This window comes from Cynocephalus volans, chromosome 2, assembly GCF_027409185.1.
Source record: "Cynocephalus volans isolate mCynVol1 chromosome 2, mCynVol1.pri, whole genome shotgun sequence".
In the NCBI taxonomy this organism is placed as follows: domain Eukaryota; kingdom Metazoa; phylum Chordata; class Mammalia; order Dermoptera; family Cynocephalidae; genus Cynocephalus; species Cynocephalus volans.
The window spans coordinates 13,217,693-13,243,804 of record NC_084461.1 but is presented as its reverse complement, the minus strand read 5'-3'; positions in this window follow the sequence as shown (position 1 = coordinate 13,243,804).

Below are 26,112 nucleotides of genomic sequence, written 5' to 3'. Positions count from 1 at the left end.
TTTTATTTTTTCTTCCTAAATAAATATTTACTTTAATACCTAGGTTTGTGTTCATACTTTTGTATACTTTTTTAAAAATTGAAACATAATTGATTGTACATATCTGTGGGGTACAGCATTGAATGTCAATACCTGTGTGCAATATGTGATGCTCAAATCAGCGTAATTAGTATATTCAGCATTATAGAACGTTATCATTTTTGTGGCCCTTTACCAATTTTGTGTCCTTTTTCTTAATGTGGGACTCCCAATTTGCATAAGCCTCAAACCCCGCTAAATCTGGATGCACCTCATGTAGACCTAAGTAAGTTGCTAAAGTGGTGACATGAGAGCTCTGGGAGGATGGAAGGGGAGAAGGAGAAAAGGGATCAAGAGGAGGAAGAAAGGAACCAATGATTAATTTTGACTTCCTCACAACTTTCCTAGGGCTGGCTTTGCTGGCGGGGGCATCATGCATGATTTCTAAATGCCCATTGTATGTGCTGCACTGTACAAGGCCATGTGGGAGACAAAAAAAAAAAAAAAAAAAAAAAAAAAAAGAAACGGAAGATAGGGAACTTAGTTCCCAAAATGGTTTAGCCATCTCATTAGGAAGACAAGCATGGCAAGCACTGGTGAATATCCTAAGCAAGTTAAAGTGCGTGTGATTATCGTGGTGTGAAAAGCACAGGAGGGATCAGTGTGGGCTGAAGCCTTGAATCGGCCTCTATCCGCAGCTCCGGGTCCGGTCCTGTCTGATGACAAACTTCTGGATGTGGTCCTCTTGCCCGCTTGGATCCCAGTGCACTGCAACTTGTGTGTGATGGACGGATGTTGCTGACGATGGGATGTGGCAATGAACTTGAGCAGCTGCTCTCAGCTAGCGAACAGCTAGCCATGAGGCAGAAGAAATGTATAGGAAAATGCAATAATGATAGCAGACAAATTAGGTGAGCAGCAATCTGTCCTGCAGCCAAGAGAGAGAAGCCAGTGAAGAGCTCTCAGACTGAGGTCGTTCATCTGCAGCCAGGTCACGCGTTCCTCTTTCATTTACGCTCAAAAGAGGAAATGAGTGTCCAATCTATGGTGACTCCTTTATGTTAATAATGCTGAAAAATAGGATAACCTTATTTTCTGTGTCACATCCGGCTTTGATTATGTGTAGTGACTGTGTCAGGGTTTAGGTATATTTTCATATCTGAAACATGTAATGAGTCTGTTACAACAAGATTCTACTCTTTCGTCTTTGTTCTTTAGGGAACAACTATTTTGCTGAAATTTCTGATAGTAATGATTTTAAAGGTCTACATTTCTTTAGTGCATCCTACCTTTTTTGGCCATTACAGATGATAGTAATTTTCTAGAAGGTCAATGTAAATAATTAAAGATCTCAGTGGTAGAATTCCTTTTGGGGAGGAAATTTTCTTTGTTTGGGGTTGGTTGGGGGGGGGGATTCTAGTTATGTCATTAGAGATAGGAGATGAGACCTGGGGCAAAGTCAGAACAAGCCAGGAGAATGACCGACAGCAATGGCATCGTTGTCTTGGGGCCTGGTGGTGGTTGGCTGTGTGGCTGAGAGGTGGAGATGCCTGGGAGGAAGGGCATGGGGAAACCTGCAGAGGGAGGGCAAGACTCCCCAGGGCAGAGGTGAGCAGAGGACAGTCTGGGAGGAGGAATGCTTCCAATCTCTGAGAAAGTCTTCTATTTTTACAAGCCACTTTGTCATCTTCTGGAATTTGAGCAATGGGCTGTCATGCACCTGGCACCCCCAGAGCAAGAGGGTCAGACCTGGAGGTGATCTTGAGCCCTTCAGCCCCCTGGGGTCTGTGGAGTCTTGGGACAGAGGGAGGACATAGTGTGGATATTCAGACTAGTTTAATCTGGATCTCAAGAGGTCAGCACATTACACCTAACTTCTGGGTATAGCACTAGGTGGGGCATGACTGTAAATTAGCCAAGCTGATTCCAGAATCACCCACAAAGCAGATCTCTTTTCATACCCATGCTCATGATTTTTAAGTTTTTTAAAAGATGGACTATAGGATTCATTTTATTTATGCTCTTATACTTCTAGGGGAAACACCTATGTTTATGTCTAGCCCAAAGCTGAGCATATTGGACAATTAAAAATGTTAACTAAATTATGTTTTCATGACTCTAAACACTATGTAATCTGTATTTTGTTACATTTAAAGTTGATAGTCTAGTGGGTGGAATATTTTATTTTCTTTTAGCTGAGAAAATTAATTTTAAAAGCTTTGGGTATTCAGTACACTTTTCTCAGGCTTGTGTAGACCTAACTTTAAACATAAGAAACTCCCCCAAGTCATTTCATTTATCTTGAAAATGTGTTTCTCCTGCTTAAAGACGAAATTTAGAGAGAGTAATAAAAACCCAGAGTATTTAACTTCTTTCTGAATGTGTTGTAGCATCTGCATCATGATTACATTTGTTCATTAACTTCATAATGCCCTTGGAGCCTAATTTTATCTTTGTTAGAATTCAGCATTCTCCATTTAAAAGCTAAGCATTTGTAGCTAGGCCTCACTGAGGAAAAGAACAAGGGTGTCCATTGGCTCTTCGTTGAGGATGTTAATCATGCCTTGTGTTTATGATTTCCCATTCTCCTGTCATTGGCTTTTATCTGATAGCTGCAGAATATGTGTCGAGGGTGTTAATGAGTAACAGAAATAGATTTCCACTTCCCAAAAAAGAGCTTTGGTATTTCTGGGACTCATTAAGGCATATGAAGAAGTAACTGGGTCACTGCCTGTCAGTCTCTGTGCTGATGGTTGATTTAAGAGGGGAGAGGCTGATTAAGTTTCACCTTGGGATTTTTAATTATGTCTTGGTAACTGTATGCAAATAGACACTCAGTGAATTAATATTTTAAATCTTAGTATAAAAATTTTAAAATGGCTAATAATGTGTTTTTACCTTCTTGATCTCTTTTCAGTATTGGGAAATGACATAAGATGAGAGTGGAATAGTAATCACTTGGCAGTTCTTCATTAAATATGTTACATAGTACAGTTCCATTATAAGGGAATCCTCTGAATGTAAAAATGTAGTCTGGCAGTGGAGTTTCTTAAAAGTAGAATTTTAAAGTCAAGTTTTTAGGCCATGGGTACCAAAATGAAACGAAACAAGGCCCAGTACATCACTAGTAAATTAGTAAGTGCAAAGAGATCAGGCTAAAATTTTTTTTTTTCAATTTTGATCAAAGGATAAAGAGTAAAAATGATCTTTTTTAAAAAAGTGATAAATTTGGAAAGGAGAGATCATGGCCTTCCTTTATTCTCATCTTTATCTCTGTCTTTCTCTGAATTTCTTAAATGTGATATGTGCAATTTCGTGGGTAATCTGGGAATATGGTGGATTTTTTTGTTGGGGTCTGAAAGCCACAGTGGGATTAGTATGCTTGTGGCAGAGGGGATAAGTGTGATCAGTCAAGTTAGGCAGAACAGTGGAGTTTTGAAGAACAAGACTGGCATTTGCAGTGACATGAATAATATTATTATAAAACAGTCTAATCCTTGACTATTTAAAAAATACCTGTTTAATGGAAACTGTGAACTCAGGTGAGCTAAATGGGCAAAATTAACTATTGTCTCATCCTCTATGAGTTTGTGAAGCCCCTTTGCTGCTCTTTGGGCTTGGGTCTTCATCTTCTGCACCTGCTTTATTTATATAAAAATTACTTTTTAAAATGTTTATTTGTACATATTTGTGGGTACAATGTATTGTTTCAATACATGCATATACTGCACAATAATTCACTTAGGCTAGATAGCATAGTTTTGTAGCTGTTAATCTACAACTTCCTCTCCCCGTCAGGCCCGCTCCCCTCCTGGCCTCTGGTAACTATTATTTTACTCTCTCTTCTATGAGATATACTTTTTTCTTTTTCTTTTTCTTTTAGATTTCACATATGAGTGAGATCATGCACTGTCTGTCTTTCTTTGCCTGGATTATTTCATTTAACATTATGGTCTCCAGTTCCATCCATATTGCTGCAAATGATTGGATCTTATTTTTTTTCATAGCTAAACAGTATTCTCTTGTGTATATATACTACAGGTTTTTTTTTTTTAATCCATTTATCCATTGATGGGCATTTAGGCTGATTCCATCTCTTGGCTACTGTGAATAGTGTTGCGAGGTACATGGGAGTGCAGGTGTCTCTTCAATATATTGATTTCATTTCTTTTCATTATATACCCAGTAGTGGGATTGCAGGGTCATAAGGTAGTTCAATTTCTAGTTCTCTGAGGAACTCCATAGTGTTTTCCTTAATGGTCGTACCAGTTTACATTCCCACCAATGATGTAGGAGAGTTTCTTTTTCTCTGAATCCTCACCAGCATTTGTTATGCTTTGTCTTGTTGATAATAACCATTCTTACTGGAGTGAGATGATATATCATTGTTGTTTTAATTTGCATTTCCCTGATGAGTAGTGTTGTTGAGCATTCTTTTCATGTACTCATTGGCCATTTGTATGTGTTCTTTTGCGAAGTGTCTGTTCATGTCCTTTGCCTATTTTTTAATTGGTTTTTTGCTTTTTTGCTGTTGAGTTGTTTGAGTTCCTTACATACGCTGGATATTAGCCCATTATCTGATCTGTAGTTTACAAACACTTTCTCCCATTCTGTAGATTGTCTCTTCATTTTGTTGATTGTGGCCTTTGCTGTGCAGAGGCTTTTCAGTTTGATGTAGTCCCACTTGTCTATTTTTGCTTTGGATGCCTGTGCCTTTGTAGTCTTATTCAAAAAAGTGTTGCCTGCTCCCACTTCATGTAGTGTTTCTTCCATGTTTACTTCTAGCAGTTTCATAGTTTTGAGTCTTAAATTTTTGTATATGGTGAGAGACAGGAGTCTAGTTTCAATCTTTTGCATGTGGATATCCAGTTTTCCCAACACCATTTATTGAAGAGGCTGTCCTTGTCTCAGTATATATTGAGACAATCAGTTGCCATAGATGTGTAGATTTATCTCTGGATTGTTTATTTTGTTCTATTGGTCAACTTGTCTGTTTTTATGCCAGTACCATGCTCTTTTGGTTACCATAGCTTTATAACATATTTTGAAGTCAGGTAATATGGTGCCTCCAACTTTGTTCTTTTTTGTTAAAGATTACTTTGGATATACAGGGAATCGTTAGAAACTGTTATGAACAACTTGATGCCAAAAAATTTGAAAATTTGTAGGAAATGGATAAATTTATGGCCACATGCAAGCTACCAAGACTGAACCAAGAAGACATAGAAAACTTCAATAGATCAATAACAAGCAATGAAATTGAAGCAATAATCAGTGATCTCCAAACTAAGAAAAGCCCAGGACCAGATGGCTTCACCAATGAATTCTATAAACCTTTAAAGAAGGATTAATACCAATCCTTTTCAAACTATTCCAAAAAATTGAAAAAGCATCCATTCTCCCAAACTCATGCTATAAGGCCAGTTATCATCCTGATACCAAAACAAGACAAAGATACAATAAAAAAAGAAAACTACAGACCTGTTGCTTTGCCCTTCCACGGTTTTGTCACCCCACTTCCCCTGGGTGATGGAGCCACAAAGGATTACTCAAAGCCCATCTCTTCTGAGCAGTGAGAAGCCCCAAAGTGGTTAACTTCCTTGGAACCCTCAGCGAGAGGCATCCCTTCCTTGGGAAATTAACCACGAATTAGGGTTCTCTTTCTGCATTTATTCTCCAGACCAGGAAGTTACAGGAAGAGAATATAGGTGGGGTTATAGTTTAACAATATAGGCTGGTAACTTTCAGTGAAACAAACCAGATGACATTCTCTTAGACAATTAAGTGATCCACCAACGAAAGCTTGATCTCAGCAAACATTCCTTCTTACAGAAATTTCTCAGTATCTTTACATATCAATCAGTAACTTGTCTGTCTTTGATCCAGCAACCTTGCTGTGTTAGAATTCTTTATCTTACACCAGAGACTTTATAGCCTGAGGAAAATTTCCTGTCCTTTGCAAGGTCAATTTCTGAAACTGCAAGGCTTTGAAAAACCAGACCCTGTGAAGTACATTTGCTTTAAGAATCCTCTACACAGACCAATATCCTTGATGAACATAGACACAACTATCCTCAACAAAATATTAGCAAATAGAATACAACAGCACATTAAAAGATTATACATCATGATCAAGTGGGATTCATTCCAGGGATGCAAAGATGGTTCAATATACACATATCAATAGGTGTGATATACCACATCAACAAAATCAAGGACAAAAACTGTGTGATTATCACAATAGATGTAGAAAAAAACCATTTGACAAAATTCAGCATCCTTTCATGATAATGTCTCTCAACAAATTAGGTATAGAGGAAAAGTATCTCAACACAATAAAAGCAATATATGACAAACTCACTGGTAACATCATCCTGAATAGGGAAAACTAAAAGCTTTTCCTTTAAGAACAGGAACAAGACAAGGATGTCCACTCTCACCACTCCTATTTAACATAGTATTGGAAGCCAGGTAGCCAGAGCAATTAGGCAAGAGAAAGAAATAAAGGGCATCCAAATTGGAGAAGACAAAATCCAATTGTCTCTGTTTGCAGATGATATGATTCTATATGCAGAAAAACCTAAATACTCTACCAAAAAACTCCTAGAGTTGATAAACAAATTCAGTAAAATTTCAGAATACAAAATCAATATACAAATATCAGTAGCACTTTTATGTACCAACAATGAACTAGCAGAAAAAGAAACGAAGAAAGCAAGCCCATTTACATAGCTACCAAAAAAGTAAAATATGTATGAATAAATTTAACCAAGGAAATGAAAGATCTATACAATAACTCCAAGTCACTGCTAAAAGAAAGTCTTTTTTTTGATGTAGGCATTTGTTGCTTTAAATTTCTCAATTAAAACCACTTTTGCTGTATTCCATAGGTTCTAGTATGTTGTGTTTTCATTGTCATTTTTCTCCAAGAATTTTAAAATTTCATTTTATTAGTATTATTATTAGAATATTCATTATTATAAATCATGATTTTTCTTTATGCCCTTTACCCAACTTATCCCTCCCCAAACTCCCTCCCTCCTTCTCCCTATCTCTAATAACTTTAAGTTTGTTCTCTCCTTCTGAAAGTTCAATGAATTGTGATCTTTTCTTTCTTCCTCTCTTTCTTCCTCTCTTTCTTTCTTTCTTTCTTTCTTTCTTTCTTTCTTTCTTTCTTTCTTTCTTTCTTTCTTTCTTTCTTTCTTTCTTTCTTTCTTTCTTTCTTTCTTTCTTTCTTTCTTTCTTCTTTCTTTCTTTCTGGCCTTCTTTCCTTCCTTCCTTCCTTCTTAGCACCCAGTTATAAGTGAGAACATGTGGTATTTCTCTTTCCTTGTCTGGCTTATTTCACTTAACTTAATTTTCTCCAGACTCATCCATGTTGCTACAAATGGCAGAATTTAATTCTTTTTTATGGCTGAGTAGTATTCCATTGTGTACATACACCACATTTTCCTTATTCAGTCATCTGTCAAAGGATGCTTAGGTTGGTTTCATATTTTGGTGATTGTAAATAAAGTTGTGATGAACATGGGAATGCAGGTATCCTTTCAACACAATGATTTCCATTCCTTTGGATATATGACCGGTAGTGGGATTTCTGGATCATACAGTAGTTCTATCTGTAGTTGTCTGAGGGACCTCCATACTGTTTTCCACAGTGGCTGTGCTAATTTACAGTTCCACCAACAGTGTAGGAGAGTACCCCTTTCCTCACATCCTTGCCAGCATTTGTTATTCACCGTCTTTTTAATAATGGCCAGTCAAACTGGGGTGAGATGATATCTCATTGTAGTTTTGACTTGCATTTCTGTGATGACTAGAGATGCTGGTTATTTTTTCATCTATCTGTTGGCTATTTGTATGTCTTCCTTTGAGAAATGTCTAGTCATCTCCTTTGCCGATTTTTAAATTGGATTATTATTATTTTTTACTGTACAGTTGTTTGAGTTCTTTGTGTATTCTGTATATTAAACCCTTGTCAGAAGTATAGTTTGCAAATATTTTCTCCCATCTCACAGGTTGTCTTTCTGCCCTGTTGATTGTTTCCTTTGCTGTGCAGAAGCTTTTTAGTTTGATATAATCCCATTTGTTTATTTTTTGTTTTGTTGCTTGTGCTTTTGGGGTTATATTCATAAAGTCCTTGCCCAGTCCTACTTCCTGGAGTGTTTCCCCTGTGTTTTCCTTTAGTAATTTTATGGTTTCGGGTCTTATATTCATGTCTTTTAACCATTTTGAATTGATTTTGGTATATGGTGAGAGGTACAGGTCTAGTGTCATTCTTCTGCATATGGATGTCCTTTGACCCCTTTGTTGTTTAGTAGCATGTTGTTTAATGTCCATGTTTTTGTTCAGTTCCCAGTGTCCTTTCTGTTATTTATTTCTAGTTTTATTGTGTTGTGGTTGGACAAGATAGCTGATATGATTTCAATTTTTAAAAATTTCTTGAGACTCATTTCATGACCTAACATATGGTCTATTGTAGAGAATGTCCCATGTGCTGCTGAGAAGAATGTGTATTCTGTAGCTGTTGGATGAAATGTTCTATAAATGTCCATTAGATCTAATCAGTCTAGAGTGGAAATTAATGCTAATGCTTCTTGATGAATTTTCTGTCTGGATGATCTTTCCTTTGCTAAAAGTGAAATATTAAAGTCGCCAACTATTATTGTGTTGGAATCTATTTCTGCCTTTAGATTAGTAGTATTTGCTTTATATATCTGGGTGTTCTGCTTCTTGGGTACATATGTATTCAGAATTGTTATGTCCTCTTGTTGAACTGATCCCTTTGTCATTATATAATGATCTTTCTTATTTTATTTATTTATTTATTTGCTTTCCTTGGCTTGAAGTGTACTTTATCTGATATAAGTATAGCTACCCTTGTTCTGTTTTGATTTCCATTTGCATGAAATATCTTTTTCCATTTCTTCCCTTTCAGTCAATATCTATCCTTATAGGTAAAGTGAGTTTCTTGAAGGGAGCACATTGTTGGTTCTTATCTCATAACTCAGTCTGCCACTCTGTGTCTTTTAATTTGGGAATTTAATCCATTAATATTTAGAGTTATTATAGATGTGTAGGGATTTGTTACTGCCATTTTGTTACTTTTATTCTGGTTGGTTTTTAGATCCTTTTTTCCAGTCTTACTGTCTTTCTTTGTGATTAAGTGGTTTTCTCTAGCACTATATTTTGATTTCTCACTATTTATTTTTACCATGTCTATTATAGGTCTTTGTGTTATGGTTACTATAAGGCTTACAAAAAGCATGTTATAGTTATAACAGATTATTTTAGACTAATAAGAACTTAATCCTGATTGCTAAGAAAATAGAAAAAACAAAACCAACTCCATGCTTTGACATCATTCCCTCCCACTTTTTAATTTGCTTCAAGTTATACCTTTTAACATTGCCTGTCTCTTATATGGTTGCTGAGTCTTTTACTACCTTGTTGGGTTTGTCCTTTTGTTTACATAGTAAGGATACAAGTGGTTTATTCACTACCCTTACAGCATTGGAGTATTCGAGATTTTCTGTGTACTTACTTTACTAGTGAGTTTTTTATCTTCAGATATTTTCATGTTATACTTTAGTGTCATCTTCTTTTAGTTTGAAGAGCTCCCTTAAGCATTTCTTGTAAGGCAGGTCTAATGTATTTTTTGAGTGTGTGTGAAGAAGAGGGAATTTATTCAATCATCCATCAAATATTAATTCTGAATATCTGTTTTGTGCCAGATACTCTATTAGGCATTGAGGATATGGGAGTAAGCAGATGATGAATCTCTGATAGAACTTGCAATCCATCAAGAAGTATTTACTTTAAGAGAATGAAAAGACAAGGTAATTGGGAGAATAAGAGAAAATATTTTCAAATCACATTTATGTACAGAATACGAGGGCACTTCAAAAAGTCTGTGGAAAAACAGAATGAAAAGATAATACAAATCATTCCACAAAGTTTTTGAAGTACTCTCATATATAAAGAACTCTCAAACACAAAACAACAAACAACCCAATTTAAAAATTGGCAAAAGCCTTGAACAGACACTTCAGTAAAGAAGGCAAATATGCACATGAAAGATGTTCAACAACATTAGCTATTATAGAAATGTTAATTAATGAAATGTTACTACATACCTATTAGGATAGCTAAAATAAAAATTACTGACAACACCAAGTGCTAGTGAGGATGTGGAGCAACTAGAACTCTCATACATTGCTGGTAGGAATACAAAATGGTACAGCCACTTTGGAAAACAAGTTAGCAGTGTTTTTTTTGTTTGTTTTTGTTTAATAACAATGTTATTGAGATCTAAATCACATAGCACACAATTCATCCATTTAAAGTGTATAATTCCCTGGTTTTGAATATATTCACAAGCTGTACAATCATCACCCCAATCCATTTAAAAACATTTCCATCACCTCAATAATCTCATACCCATTAGCAGTATCTGCCCATTTCCCCAACCCTTCCAGTGCTGGGCAACCAATCTACTTTGTTTTTTATATATATATTTTTTATTTTATTTTTATTTTTGGCCACGAAACAAGTCTTAATACACTTAAAAAGACTAAGATCATAGAAAATAATGGAAAATATGTTCTCTGACCACAATAACAGAAGGAAATTTAGAAAATTCACAAATTTGGGGAAATTAAATATCACTCTCTTAAATAAACAATTGGTATAAAGATAAATCACAGGTAAATTAGAGTACTTTGTGATAAAAATCAAAGCACAACATATCAAAATTTATAGGATGCAGGGCTCATGCAGTGCTTAGAGGAAAATTTATGCTTGTAAACACCTATATTAGAAACAAGAAAAATTTCAAAGCAGTAATGTAAACTTCTACCTTAAGAAAACAGAAAAATGAGCAAACTAAACCAAAATCAAATAAATATATGTAGGAAATAACGAAGATTACAATAGAAATGTATGACATAGGAATTATAAAACAATAGAGAAAATCAACAAAACCAAAAGTTGATTCTTTTAAAAGATCAACAAAATTTGCCAACCTTTATCTAGACTAACCAAGATAAAAACAGAGAAGACTGAAATTACAAAATCGGAAATAAAGCAGAGGCATTATTACATTGTCTTTATGGTTTTTTGTGGTGGTAAGATTTAGTTTCTTTCTCTTGCTTATTTGCATTTTTGTCATACCAGTCGGTTTTGTTTTTTCTTATGTATTCATGGTAGTGGTTATAATTTTCTGGATTCCAGATGCAGGACTTTCTTCAGGAATTCCTGTAGGGCTGGTCATGTGATGGTGAACTCTGCAGTTTTTGTCTGGAACATACACAATTTCTGAAGGATAGCCTTGCTGGGTATAGCATTCTTGGCTGGCAGTTTTCTTTGTTTCTTTTTTGAATATGTCATCCCATTTTCTTCTGGCTTGTAGAGTTTTTGTTGAGAAGTCTGCTGTTAGTGTGATAGGGGCTCCCTTATAGGTAACTTGACACTTTTATCTTGCTTCTTTTAAGATTCTTTCTTTGTCTTTGACCTTTTCCAGTTTGACTATAATGTGTCTTGGAGAGGATCTTTTGGAGTTGAATGTGTTGGGGGATCTTTGAGCCTCCTGGATCTAAAGGTCCATGTCTCTGCCTATACCTGGGAAGTTTTCCCTTATTATTTCAGTGAATAGGTTTTCCATGCCTTTTCCTTTCTTCTCCTCTTCTGGAACACCCATGATATGAATGTCATGTGCTTAATGTTGTCTGCTAGTTCTCTTAGGTTTTCTTCATTTTTAAAGTTCTTTTTTCCTTTTTTTTTTTTTGTCTATCTGGGTTATTTTGAAAAGACTATCTTCAAGAGCAGAAATTATTTCTTCTGCTTATTCTAACCTGCTACTTAAATTATCAGTTGTTTTTTATTTCATTAAGTAAATCTTTTATTTCCATGAGTTCTGCTATATTCTTTTTTAAGGTATTAATCTCTTTGTAAATTTCATCCTTCATATTCTGTATCTTTCCCCCCTCATTTCATTATGTTATCTGACTGAGTATTCTCATGTCTCAGTGAGTTTCCTTAAGATTGTTGCTTGGAGTTCCTTTTCAGTCATTTCAAGTTTTCTGCTCTGTAGGGTCTGGTATTTGAGAATTACTGTATTGTTTCATTGTTGTTGTATTTCCCTGGATTCTCATATTTCTAGTGTCTCTACATTGTCTGGTCATCTGGTAGGGCATTTGCTTCTTCCATTACTCTGGAATAGGCTTTGAGGGGAGAGGCATCCACTTCTTTTTCTGGCCACTGCTGGTGACTCTCCTTGTGTCAGTGCCATTGAGTGTCTGGTGGGCTGCCTGTGCAGTGGCTGTGGTACTGTTATTGTGTTGAGCTTTTTTTGTGGCAGTGGATGTGGTGGGCCATGCACATGGAAGTGGTGTTTTCAGCATGCTCTCTTGCTTGCTTCAAATTTGAGGGGGCTCCCCTTGATTCCTGTCTAGGACCCTAGGCATTGCTGTCTTGCCTGCATCTGGGTGGAGTGGGTGGCTTCCCTCAGCTCCTGCATAGGCCCCTGGTCTTTGTTGTCTTGCCTGCTTCCAGGCAGAGGGGGTGGCTGCCTTTGGCCAAGGCAGATCTAGTTTTGTTGAATTCCCTTAGCTTTTATTTGTCTGGGAAAGATTTTATTTCTCCTTTACATTTGAACCTCAGTTTTGCTGGATATAGAATTCTTCATCGACTGTCATTTACCCTTAGCACTTTGAGTATATCATCCCACTCTCTCCTGATCTGTAGGATTTCTGCTGAGAAGCTTACTGATAGCCTTATTAGGGCTCTGTTGAATGTTATATGTTTCTTTTCTCTTTCTGCTTTCAGTATTCTTTCTTTTTTTGATTTTTTATAATTTAATTATGATGTGCCTTGGGGTGTTCCTCTGTGGATTGAATTTGATTGGTGACCTCTGAGCTTCCTGTATCTGCATGCTGTCATCTTTCTCCATAGTTGGGAAACTTCCAGAAATTATTTTTTTAAATATGCTTTCTAGATCTCTTTCTTTTTCGTCTTCTTTAGATACACTAATTATGTGGAGATCATTTTGCTTGAAGGAGTCCTATAATTGCTGCAATTCTATTTCACTTTTTCTTATTCTTTATTCTTTTTGCTCCACTGGATAATTTCTTATGTTCTATCAAGCTCACTGATTCTTTCTTCTGTTTGATCAAGTCTACTGTTGGAGCTTTCTGTTGACTTTTTCATTTCAGATAATGTATTCTTTATTTCTAGAATTCCTATTTTGTTTTTTCAAAAAGTGATTCTATTTCTTTGTCAAGTTTCTCATTCTACTCCTGGATTGTTTTCCAAATATTGTTTAATTTTTTTATTGATATTTTCTTATGACTTCCTGAACATCTTTAAGAGGATTATTCTGAACTCTTGTCAGACATTTCATAAATCCATGGTTCTTCTGTGTCCACTTCTGGCACTTTGTTGGTTTCCTTTTGGTGTCATATTTCTCTATTCTTTCTTGATCTTTGTGTCTTTACATTGCTGCCTGGGCATTAGAGGAGACAGCTACCTCTTCCTGGTTTTATAGGTGTTGTTTGGTGGTGTTAGACCTTTCCTGCTCAATGTCAGAACTTTGTCTCTGGTCTGTGTTTTTCTTTTTCTTTTCATTCTGTGGTGGATTATTAGCAACCACCATCACTTAAAAACTGTGCTGGAACTAATTTGCTGTCCTGCAGTTAATTCCCAAATTGGGGGAAACTTCCTGTGGGGATTGGAAGTTGAATTCTGTGCCTGAGCTAAATTGCTGCCTTATGTTCTTTCTCATACTGAGAAAAACTTTTTGTGTGGACTGGATTTTAAACATTGGCCTTTTAGTCACTTCCAGGTCATTTGGGGTCACCAAAAACACCAGTAGGCTGTGTGAAAGTTCTAGCCCAGGACTGAGTGAGTCTTTCCCACAAACTGTGCTCTCTGCTCTTCTGTTGCACTGACTGGTCTCCACTGCATTGTGCTTGTGCCAATCAGAAGGCAGATCAGCTGCCTACGCTGCTCCCTAGTGCACTCCTGGTAGATCAGCTCCCACCCCTACTGCACCACAAACATTTTCCATAGGGCTGGCCCTGCACAAGTCCCCTGTGAAAATTCGCCCACCTCTGAATGCTTTCTTCTTCTGTGGCCCCTCCTTCCCTTGAAGGTGCAGGGGAAGCTTGCAAGCAGCTTTGCTGGTCTGGGAAATGGGATGGTGCACTCCGAAGTGATTTTTTTTTTTTTTTTTTTGCTAGCAGTCCCAACACTCTTCTCCCCTGCAGGCTCCAAGTAGATTCATGCACAGGGCACTCCTGCAGCTTTGCCATCTTTGTGCTGGTAGCTGCTCCGTGTGCTGGTAGCTGCTCCATGTGTGACTGGGGCTGGGTCTGATGGGGTAAACTCTCCTCCCATTCACTGTGGTTTTCTCTGTCTTCTTGGACTTTGCAGGGTCTCCTCCTCTTTCCCCAAGGTCCAGTGATTACAGGATGGCAGTTTTTGTTTTTTAAAAGTTGTGAGTTGATTAGTTGTGGGGGTGGGGGAGCAATGCCTGGATTGTGTATTTTGTCATCTTGGTGGTGTCACCAAACAATGAAGATTAGTTTTTAAAAAGTGTGTTTATTCCTGCCTTGTTTACTAGAGAACATTGTAGTGACAATAAAGAATTTTGCTTCATGCTTCTTACAGAAGACACTCAAACTTCTTTACAAAATTTGACCCTGACCATGTTTTTAAGAGGTTAAGACACATTTACCTCTTTTGCAGGAGAATTTTTCCTGAAGTCTGTGCTGAGGGACAGAGGACAAGAAATAGTTCTCTTGATTTTAGGCTTCTTGAGTTTCCAAGATGTATTTGTGTTCCCTCCCTCATCATGTAAACCCAGCCAAAGAAAGATGAAGGGCTCCCTCTCCATGCCCTTCTGTTTTCTCTCTTCACTGCCTCTGTCCTTTCTCTCACCACTGCTCTTCCTCCAGCTTCTTCCTCCCCTCCCTTGTTATTCCTTCCTCTCCCCAATTCCTGCTCTTGTCCCCTCCAGTCTGGGTCTACCTGCATCCTGTTAAAAGGGAATAATTCAGGAGGACACCTCCCTCCATCTGTAGTGCTAAGAGCATCAGCCTGGCTGAACTGACTCGTTTCTTTTTAGCTGTAGACATAGACTTAATTTGTTCACTTGCAGCCTCTATCTCAAAGAAGACAAACTTTTAAACGGTGCAGACTAATATTTAAGTTTTGCTCTACTTTCAGCTTTTACCACTCCCCTTTTTAACAATGTGGTTTTCTTTTACTTAGAAAAAAAAAAATTATGGCTTTCATGCCAGTCAGGTTGAGGCATGCTCTGGAGAGGCAAAGTCAAGACTTGTAAAGTGTGGGGTTGTAAATCCAGCCCCTAGACACCTACGGTGCTCTGAGAGGGAAGCAGCCAGCATGGAATAGTTTAGAAAACAAAACAAAACAAAACCAAAAAATCCCCTTGCCTCTTATTTCAAAGATTCTATTTGCATGTTTCTTGATCTTTGCAGTTAGTTTATTTGAGGTTAAACATTTCAGTGTTATCTATTTTTCAGTTTACATGTTTCCTTTGCTTGTTTAAAAACAAGATTCCCTTTAATAATAAAAACTTAAAGGCATTAAATAATTTTTTGAAGTTTTAAAAGCAAATATGTACTATTCCCTGTGGTACACAGTATCTCCTCTCCCTCTCTCCCTTCCTTCCTTCTCACTTTCATTTTTAATTTATCGTTTTTATTTATTTTTTCCTCTTGTTTTATTAGCACAGAACCTGAAGCTCAAATTCCTTGATCTGACTCCTGGATCTACCACTTATGCCTTGGGTTGGATGTCCCTCCAAAACTTACTACTCACTATAACTGTTGAGGGTGGGAAATCCTATTATGGCAATTGAAAGGTGGGACTTTGAAGAGGTGATTAGATTGTAGGACTGTGCAGTAGTGAATGGATTGAAAATGGTGGTCAGGGGCGTGGTTCTGAGGACTTAAAAGAAGAGCACATGAGAGGTTAGTCTCTTTCTGCTCTGCCATCTTCTGCAATGTGAGACCCCTGGGTCACTGTTGCCACCACCAAGACCCTCACCAGATGTGTTTCCTGGACTTTCGACTTCCTAGCCTCCAAAACTGTAAGCAATGAATTTCACTTTCTTACAAATTACCCAGTTCCATGTATTTCGTTATAAGCAACAGAAATGGACTAATACAGCTTATTAGCTGCATGGCCTTGAGTAGCTAACTTTACCTCCATTTGCTTCAATGATTTTATCTCCAAAAATGGGGTAGCAATAGTACCTACTTTATAGGCACTTTGTGAGGATTAAGTGAGTCGAAATTTATAAAGTGCTTAGAACAGGGCCTAGTATAGAGTAATAATACTAGTAATTAAATAAAAATAAAGATAGAAGTAAACCTAGGAAATGCAGCTAAAAAAAAAAAGAACACAAAAATACTCTGTAAGCCTACCTCTCAGTCTCAGAAATGATCACTCTCTCTCCCCACAAATACGCATATGCAATTTGTTTTGCTTTCATTTAAAACTTTTTTACAAAAATTGGATCATACTCTTTTGGAGTCTGATTTTTTTTTCCATTTTACAACATATTGTTAACACGTTTCAACGTCATTAAAATGCCTCTTCAGCAGAATTTTTAATGGTTGCATGGAATTCAATTGTTTAGCTCTTCAGTAAATTATTTATGAATCTCTTATTGTGAGGCTGCAAAGTTTTTGTTGTAAAGTATTATTTCCTCACATGAATAATTACAAAGAAATGTATATTTTCCTGCTGTTATTGTAATATTCCTACACGTCTGTTCCATCCCTCAGGCAACACATCCCCCCACTGCCTGGCTTTTGTCACCTCCCTTGAGCCTTCCATGACCTGTCAATACACAGCCTCATTTCTGCTCTGACTTCGTTTGAGAAATGCTATGCTAGAAGATATTTTTGGTTGTCAAAACATCTTGTTTAAATAGCAAATACACATCCCCCCCCCAAGTTAAAGAACAACAGAACTAAAGACCTCATTAAACATTCTGTAATACAAATGCCTCCCTCTCAAGACTGGGAGACCCAAGGAGCAGTAGCAATGAAATTTATGTTGCTCATGGAGAAGTAAAACATACTCTATGATTTAAATTTCTCCTACTTTAATTTCGTCTATGAAAAAACAATTTTCCACTTTTTGAATTGTGATAGTTCTTACATTCTCACACTATATATAGCCTAGTAAATTTCAATTTGTCAAAATAGCAAATTCTTATTCACTTAAATAAGAGCTGAGGCAACTCTGGTGTGAATCTTTAAATAGGCAAAGAATCCAATGGATGGTCAAAGCTCACCACCTAGCGGCTTTCCACAAAGTGGCTTCTTTCAATTTGGTCCTTTTTTGGTTTGGGTTTTCATGTGCCAGGTTTGTATAGTTCATTTGCATGTTCTATGTTTGTTTATCTCCAGGCAAAAGTAGGCATTATTTGAGGCGTTCTACTGAAGTATCTTATTAAATTTTCTTGTGTTTGATAGATAGTGAGGCATTAAACTTAGTTTATTTACTAATGTTATCTTATTTTCATTCTCTTGTGTGGGAAATCAGTTAGTGATATGTTGCTGAAGTAACTCTGAGGGTAATTTACTTGGAGGGATATCAATTGTTTTATGGTTTGTGCTTCTCTTACTTTACTATATTACTGCATTTTCCATTACCAGAAAGAAAACCAGCCAGGACTTTGTCATCTCTACCTTATTTAACTTTTATGTTTACCATAGACCTTATTTTAATCAACAGCATCTTGGAATGAATTCCCTAAAAAGCAGAGCCTGAGGCAAGGATCTGTGTTATTGGTTTATCAGGAGTGCAACCCCAGGGAAGCAAGAGGGGGAAGAGTGGAGACTCAGAGAAGGCAGGAAAATCAATATGAGATTATGTTATTTTCTGGCTGCTTCCAGGTAGCAATTTTGGGGCCAATCTGCCATGCAGCTGCATGATCCTAGGGCGGTCCAGGTGGGGGAGGGAGGAGAATTTATCCCGTGCTTAAGCTTCCTGTTCGTGAGCATTTTGCATCATTGGCCTTATTTCCCTGCACTGCCTGGTTGTGCATCATGAGTGACACGCAAATCCCAATAGTCTGTGGCCACAGGGAAGCCCTGGGGCAGCAGGCAAGAGGCGTGCAGTTTGTTTAACCCAGATTCTACCCACAGGAATCTATAGAGGAACCAGATAAATAATGGCTATGTAATGGTTATGGATCTTATTATGGTTTATAGTAAGTGTGTCCTACTGGATTCCATACCTTTGCAGTAATGACATCTTGTGCGGGTTAGGATTCTTTTGGTTGCAGGAAATATAAGCAAACTAATGCAGAAAAAGGGGAATGGGCCAGGGTTGTCTTGGGGAATCACAGCGTGGGTACTGATGATGCTGGGTCTGAGGAAGGGGCAAGAACCAGGACTGGCAGGTAACCCGGACCTCTCATCTGTACACGCGACATGTCTGCTTTGTTCTGTCCTCTCTTTCTGATGACTGGCTTTGTTTGCTTCCATAGTATTTGCAGACAGAAGCAGCCAACCCATGGTTTCTGAGCTCTCATGTTTATAGCCACCAGACAGCTGGATTCTCTCTTAGCTCTAATCCAAATTCCAGGAATGGAAACTCAGATTGGTCCAGCTTGGTCAGGTGTTCTCCTGTGATCCAGTCAACCCTGTAGGGTGGAGAGGTGGGGCCATTTCTGAAACGACTGTAGTGGCCTAGAAGCAGTAGAGAGAGGCTACCAGGGAAGGGGGTGGGGCAGTACTATATTCTGGGCTGATACATGGATGGACACACAATTTTCCATCCCTGGGCTGCTGGGCTGCTCAGATGCACACACATAGTCCTTCCAATCCCCTAATTATTTCCCAAACAGCCACCCCCACTCTCCCCACCCCCTCCGCCTCCCACAGGAGACCTCTTGAGGTTGTGTCTGGCTTTTGCACTTACTGGTGATTTCTCCAGGTCTCCTGCTAGTGGTCACTTCTTTGGCATGGTCATGATCTAGGCCAGGGAGTGCTTCTACTGCCGCCAGGGACTACGTGCTAAATTATTTAATAACCCCGAAGACACTGATGTAACATCATGGAGAGGGAAAAATGAGGATGAGGGCTGATGAAACCGAAATGCCCATTTGAAAATAAACTGAAAGGAGCAGAGGTCTCAGTGAAACCACTGGTGGTTGGTCGTGGGTCCAGCACACATGCCATTTGTGGACAGGATTAGTGTATTAGTCTGTTTCTGTTACTTATAACAAAATATATAGAACTGGGTATTTTATAAAGAAAGTGAAATTTAATGCTTACAGTTTCAGAGGCTAGGAGGTCCAAAGTCCAGGGAACACATCTGGTGAGGGTCTTGGTGATGGTGACAGTGACCCAGAGGCCTGACATTGCAGGATGGAGGAAACAGAGAGAGAAAAACTCTTTGTGGGGTCTCCTTCTAAAGTCCTCAGAACCACACCCCCGACCACCATTATTAATCCATTCACTGTAGCACGTTCCTACAATGCAATCACCTCTTCAAGGCCCCACCTTCCAATTGCCATAGTGGGATTTCCCACCCTCAACAGACACAGTGTGGATTAAGCTTTGATGAGGTTGAGGGCATCCAATCTACAGCAGTTAGGGAGGTGAATGCGGGTCAGGGATTCTTGTGGGCATCCTGTTGTTGGCTGGGAAGTGGTGTGAGGTCCTTGCTTGTCTGTTTCCTCCCAGCACTGCCCATAGAAAGGAATTCCCTGACTAAGGTTTCTTCTGGACAGTTTCCTGTCAGGGACAGGGTTCAGGAGCTATACAGCTTTAATGGGTAGATAAATTTCCTATGGCTCTTGTAATTAATTACCATGAACTTAGTGGCTTAAAACAGCACAAATTTATCATCTAACAGTACTGTAGGTTAGAAATCTGCTTTTGGTCTCACTGGGCTAAAATGAAGGTGTTTGCAGGGCTGTATTCCTTTCTGGAGGCTCCAGGGGAGAATCCATTCCTTCGCTTTTTCCAGCTTCTGCAGACTGCTGTTTTCCTTGGCTCCTGGCCCCTTCAGAACTGCAATGATGCCTCTCTCTGATCATGCTTCTTAGTCACACGTCTTCTCAGATCCCCTCTCCTGCCTTCCTCTTCCACTTTTTAAGGTCCCTATGATTACATTGAGTTCTTCGGATAATCCAGGGTAATCTCAACATTTTAAGAACAGGAGATTAGAAGAGAGGAGAGAACAGCACGGTCCATTTCTCTTTTAGTTCCAAATCAGAAAACCCACTTGTGCCACCCCTTCCCATAGGCAAGAACGTGCGAGGGCCGGGGAGGGAGACCAGGAATGTGACTCTACCTGAATTTCCTCGACATGGAAGTGTGAGACATGGGGCACAACTAACATTCAGCCCCATCTACTCATTAATCTCTTTAATAAAAGGTCAACTTTGAGCCATGCATGGTGCTGGGTGCCAGGGCGCAAGGCCTCCCCAAGCTCATGATCAGGTGTAGAAGTGTTTCTTCAAAAGTGCATTTCCTAGACTGCTGACATCTGAATCATTTGGATTTCCACTCAATGCATATTTTTCCAGCACCTGCTATGAACCGGGTCCTCTTCTGGGTACTGGGAATACAGCAGTGAACACAACAGACCACATCTCTGCCCTCCTTAACTTCAATTCCAGTGGGGATTGTAGGTACTATGTCAGGTGCTGATAAGTGCTGTGGGCAAACGTAAGCAAGGGGGCTGGAGAATGCTGTGGAGAGTGGGTGTGGTGATGGGGCTTGCTATTTTAAATAGGGTGGTTGGAAGCTCCCTCACTGATAAGGCATGTAAGCAGGGACCTGAGGACTTGAGAGAATCATGTAGATACCTGGCAAACAGGGTTCCAGGTCATGGGACCATCATGTGCAAAGGTCCTGTGGCCTGAGTGGGCTTGGCATGTTAATGGAACAGCTGAGGGATGTCATGTGCCTGGAAGGGAGTAAGCAAAGAGGAAACGTAGTAGGGGATGGAGTAAGAGAGGTATGCGGAAGATCACGGTGGCCTAGTAGGAAGAACATGACTTGAACTCCATTTTGAAAGGACATTTCTGGTTTCTGTGCCAGAAAGTAGAAGGGGACATTTGGAAGCTGTTGCAACAGTTCAGGTGAGAGGTGATGGCGGCTTGGCCCAGAGTGGTAGTGTGGATGAGCTCAGAAGTCGTCAGAGTCCGGATGTAGCAGAGCTGATGCTGGATTGGAAGTGAAAGCAGGTGAGAGAGCAGAGTCACGGTGTTTTGCCTTAGCACTGGAATGATGGGGAAATTGGGGGAGGAGCAGGTTTGGGATGGAAGTAGGATGTGATTTGGGAAATGCTGTTTGATGTCTGAGTATGAGATGTCCGCACAGATAACTGGGACTTGGATGACCATGTCTGGAGTTCAGAGGAGTGGTCAGGGTTGGAGATAGGAATCTGGAGGTTGAATGAGATCATCTAGGGTAAGAGTGAATGGAGAAGGGGGCTGAAGCCCACGCTCTGAGCTAACTAGGCCTTCAGAGGTCTGGGAGGTGAGAGACTGAGAAGGAGAAGCCAGCAGGTCAGAGCAGGGTCAGGAGAGGGAACGTCCTGGTCAAGTGAGGAAGGGGTTCCAAGGCCAAGGAGGACCAACTTTGCCAAAAGCAGCTGACAGGTGAGGCGGAGACAGAGCTTCCCAGTGGACTCGGCCACGTGCAGTTCCTGGTGCCCTGAGGAGCTGTTTCAGTGTAGCCGAGGGGACAAAGGCCAGACTGGGGTGAGCTCAAGAGACAATGAGGAATGCAAGGGGGATAAGGAGTGAGTAGAAACCATTCTTTACAGGTGTTTGGATGAGAGGAGAGTAGCTGGGAGTGGAGGTCAAGAAGGGGTTCATTCATTCCACACACATTTGTTGAGCATCTACTGTGTCTCAGGCACAGCTTTAGGAGTTTGGGTTACATCTGTGAGCTAAACCAAAAAATCCCTGTCCTGGTGAAGCTTACATTTCAGTTGAGGGAGACAATAAGCAATAGCATTAAACACACTTTATTGGTATTTAGAAGATGATTCATGCTATGGAAAGAAAGAAGGGAGAGAATATGGAGCTTCATATATGTGTGGTGGGACTGAAAGTTTGAATAGGGTGGTTGAGTAGGCCTGGTGACAAAGGTGACATTTGAGGAAGGACTTGCAGGAGGTGTAGATGTTGGCCATGAGGACATATGGGGGAAGACCATTGTGGCAAAGGGAACAACAGAGGCAAAAGCCCTAAGTTGGAGGGTGGCTGGAGGGAGCCAAGAGGAGAGGACCAGGAGGTGAGTCCAGGACGGGGAGGGGCTGGGGTTTGCATAAACGGAATGAAGTCCTGGAGCCCGTGGTGGGCAAGTTGGTTTTTATTCTGAAGTGAGGAGCCAGTGGAGGGCAGAGGGGGCTGCTGGGTGAGATGGAGTGGTGGGGCCAGGTGGCAGTAGTTGTTTTAGACAGGGTATTCCAGATAAACAGAAGCAATAGGATGTGTGTGTACAGGTGGTCCCCAACTTAACAGTGGTTCCATTTAAGGTTTTTTGACTTTATGAAGATACCCACACAACCATTCTGTTTTTCACTTCCAGCACAATAATCAATTAATTACATGAGATATTCAGCACTTTATAATAAAATAGGATTTGTGTTAGATGTTTTTCCCCAACTGTAGGCTGGTGTAAGTGTTCTGAGCACGATTAAGGTGGGCTAGGCTAAGCTGTGGAGTTCAGTAGGTTAGGCGGATTAAATGCATTTTCAACTTATGCTATTTTCAACTCACAGTGGGTTTTCAGGATGTACCCCACTGTAAGTCAAGGAGCATCCGTATATAAGTATGTGTATATTCATATGTATATACATGGTACACACACACACACAGTGGCTGGAGACCCAGCGGGGAGTGGATGTTGCAGCTCTAGTCCAAAGACAGTCTCAAAGCGGAATTCCCTCTTCCATGGGGGACTTCGTCTTTGTTCCGTTTCAGGCCTTCAGTTGATTGGATGAGGCCCACCCCCGTTATGGAGGGTAATCTGCTGTACTCAAAGTCTGATAATATCAAGTTAATCTTATCCAAAAATTGCCTTCATGGTAACATCTACACTAGTGTTTGACCAAATATCTGAGTACCATGCCAAGTTGACCCATAAAATTACACAGCACAGTAGTGGTGACAGGTGTTGGGGTCTGGAAGAGAGAGGCGTCCCTTTGGACCCAGCTGCAGGTAGGTGCTTTTATGAGCTTTGGGCCATTCTTTGCGCATGAATATGCTCAATATCCTCCTCTCATTAGGGATGATGCCTGGTCCCATGAGCATCCAAGCTGCACCAGCTGTTTCCCTCAGACCTCACAGAGGACCCAGTGGAGATTATGTGTGCAGCCCCTTCCCATGGGGGTCATGCATGAGCCATGGTTTAGGGCCTGAAATGTTTTCTGGGAGAGTTGCCTCTCTGCCCTTCTCTCCTGTTCCTCTCCTGAGATACTGTGCAAGACTCTCTTCTCCAGTGGCCCAAATACTGTAAAGGAAAGAAACCCCCTCAAAACCCTTCTGTGATTCAACTGTTAGGAACCACCCTCCCTGAAGACTTTCCCAGCTCATCTTATATGTCCAGATGTATCGAGATGGAGTTGAATCGTACTTGGCCTGGGCTGGGACCCAGGATACAGATGTGAGAGATCTGGGACAAGTCCCTCCACCCTCAAAGGAGGATTTGGAATTGCCAGTCTGGCAATGAACCAGAGAGGCAAGAAACGGGGAGGATTTAGCCACAGCCAGGAAAGAGGAAGGCAGAGGACAGAATTGAGGGGAGAGAGAAAACTTTGGAACATCTGTGTGTAGGAAATCCTGAAACAGTTTTGGGATATGAGAAAATCAGGGAGCAGAGGTAAGGGGCTTTTGAGCATTGTTACTATGGGTTATGAATTGAATCCCCTTCATATTCATGGAGATATGCAAGCAATAATTAGAATTAAAAAAAAATTGTCTGAGATTTTATATAACACTCCATGCAGAGACTGAGCCATGTGCACTTTGTCTTTTAAGATAGGGATACAAATATCTCCTTGACCACCATATGGTAGAAAAGTAAGAAAGCTTTGCAATCAGACAGACCCTCCCATTCTAGCTGGGAGACCTACTGCGAGATGCTTCTCAAAGCAGTGGGTTTTCCCTCTGTAAGATGCACTGAGTCAAGCTATCATGCAGGGTTGGGCTGGGGACCCAATGAGAGGAAACATGTGGAAGCCCTTTCTGCACACAGCGCTTGCTCAGCAGGCGTTACTGAGCCTTCCCCAGCACTCCCCGTTTTCTGCCCTGCCCCTCATCTAATAGACCTGAATAGATATTCTGCTTCTCCTGAGCTGATGTAATCGTCCAAACACCTCTGACTCTTCGCATGGCAATTTTTTTCCCCTGGGGGAATCAGGGGCTTCTATAGATTGAATGTTTGTGTCCCCCACAAATTCATATGTTAAAATTCCAACCCCCAGTGTGATGGCATTAGGAGGTGGTGTCTTTGGGAAGTGATTAGATCTTGAAGGTGGAGCCCTCATGAATGGGATTAGTATAATTATAAAAGAGATCCTAGAGAGCTCCCTTGACCCTTCTACCATGTAAGGACACAGCGAGAAGGTGCCATCTATGAACCAGAAGTGGGCCCTCACCAGACACCAAATCTGCTGGCACCTTGATCTTGGACTTTCCAGTCTTCAGAACTGTGAGAAATAAATTTCTCTTGTTTGTAAGCTACCCACTTTACGGTAATTTGTTTTATAGCAGCCTGAATGGATGAGGACGGGCTGAGGGGGCGCAGATGTGTGGTCCCACGCCCTTCACACAGGCTTTTCCAGCAAAATTGAGGAGAATTAGGGAGATGTTGAAGGCAAGCCTTGACTTGAGTGACCACTGCATGAATGAGCAGAGGCTGAGAAGTTACAGCTCCTAAAAGGGTGCTAGCAATATTAATCTTTTTCTTCAACTAATGATTCCTGAGTTGCAATCAATGAGCTGTCTGTCCTACCAAGATTGCTAAAGTGAGTGACACTTTGTAATGAAACATTTTCCAAATACCAGTGCATCCATCCTTAGTGACAGAATGTCTTGGAGGGTAGCTCCATCTTGTGGAGAAGACCAAAAATATTTTAGTGACATACTGCTCAAGGTTAAGGAATTGAGACAAAATAAATTTGAATTTTAATATTATTACTCTTTGTGGAAAACATGTTGAAGTTTTATATAATCAGACTAGAACATTTTGTATGAAACTTATAAATGTTATTATTCATAGGTGATAAAGTCACTTCATCAGATGATACGAACTCTTCCTAATTGCACTGATACCTAAAAAGAAATAGCTTATATGGCTTACTCAATTTTTTGCACAGAGCTATTTTCACAATTCTAATGCATTCCCCTATGTTAGTTTTAAGCAAATATAGGACAAAGTAAGCTTGTGATGATCTTGAACTTGAGTAAGGATTCCTATAAGCTTGCGGAGGCTAGATAAACCATCTAGGTGTAGAACTAGACTGATGAGAAGGTTTTGTGTTACATAATTGGAACATTCTCTGTTTTTCTAGCAGTTTAACAATGCTTCGAAATACAACATATTGATACATTTTTCCCTCTCCAGGTATGATAAATGTTAAGAAAAGGGCTGAAGTGGGATCTAGCATCATTTCTTACTAGAGAATCTTAAACCGTCTCTTTACCTTCAAATATGCGAAAAGACCATGAGCAAGGAACCCTGAGTTCTTGCCCTAGTGTGTCATCACCTGCCTCCAACATTTGGGGAATGTCACCAAACCTCTCTGGCTATCAGTTTCCTAATGTGTCCTGAGAGGAAGTTGGAAAAGATGATCTTGTAAGATTTTGCTTTTCAGGTTCTAAGAGTGGGAGAGAACCAGAAGCATCAAGTGCTGCCCAGGAGGAGAGGAGCAGGTGCTCTCTGCTGCTCAGAACCGCAGGTGTGGGTTGAGAGAGGTGGCTGGAAATGTGAGCTTCCTGCTCAGGGCCTTTACCTGTGCCTTCAAGACCTGATGGACAGTGTGAGATAATAGGAAATATATATTTGATCTCTGTGCCTGGCTTCT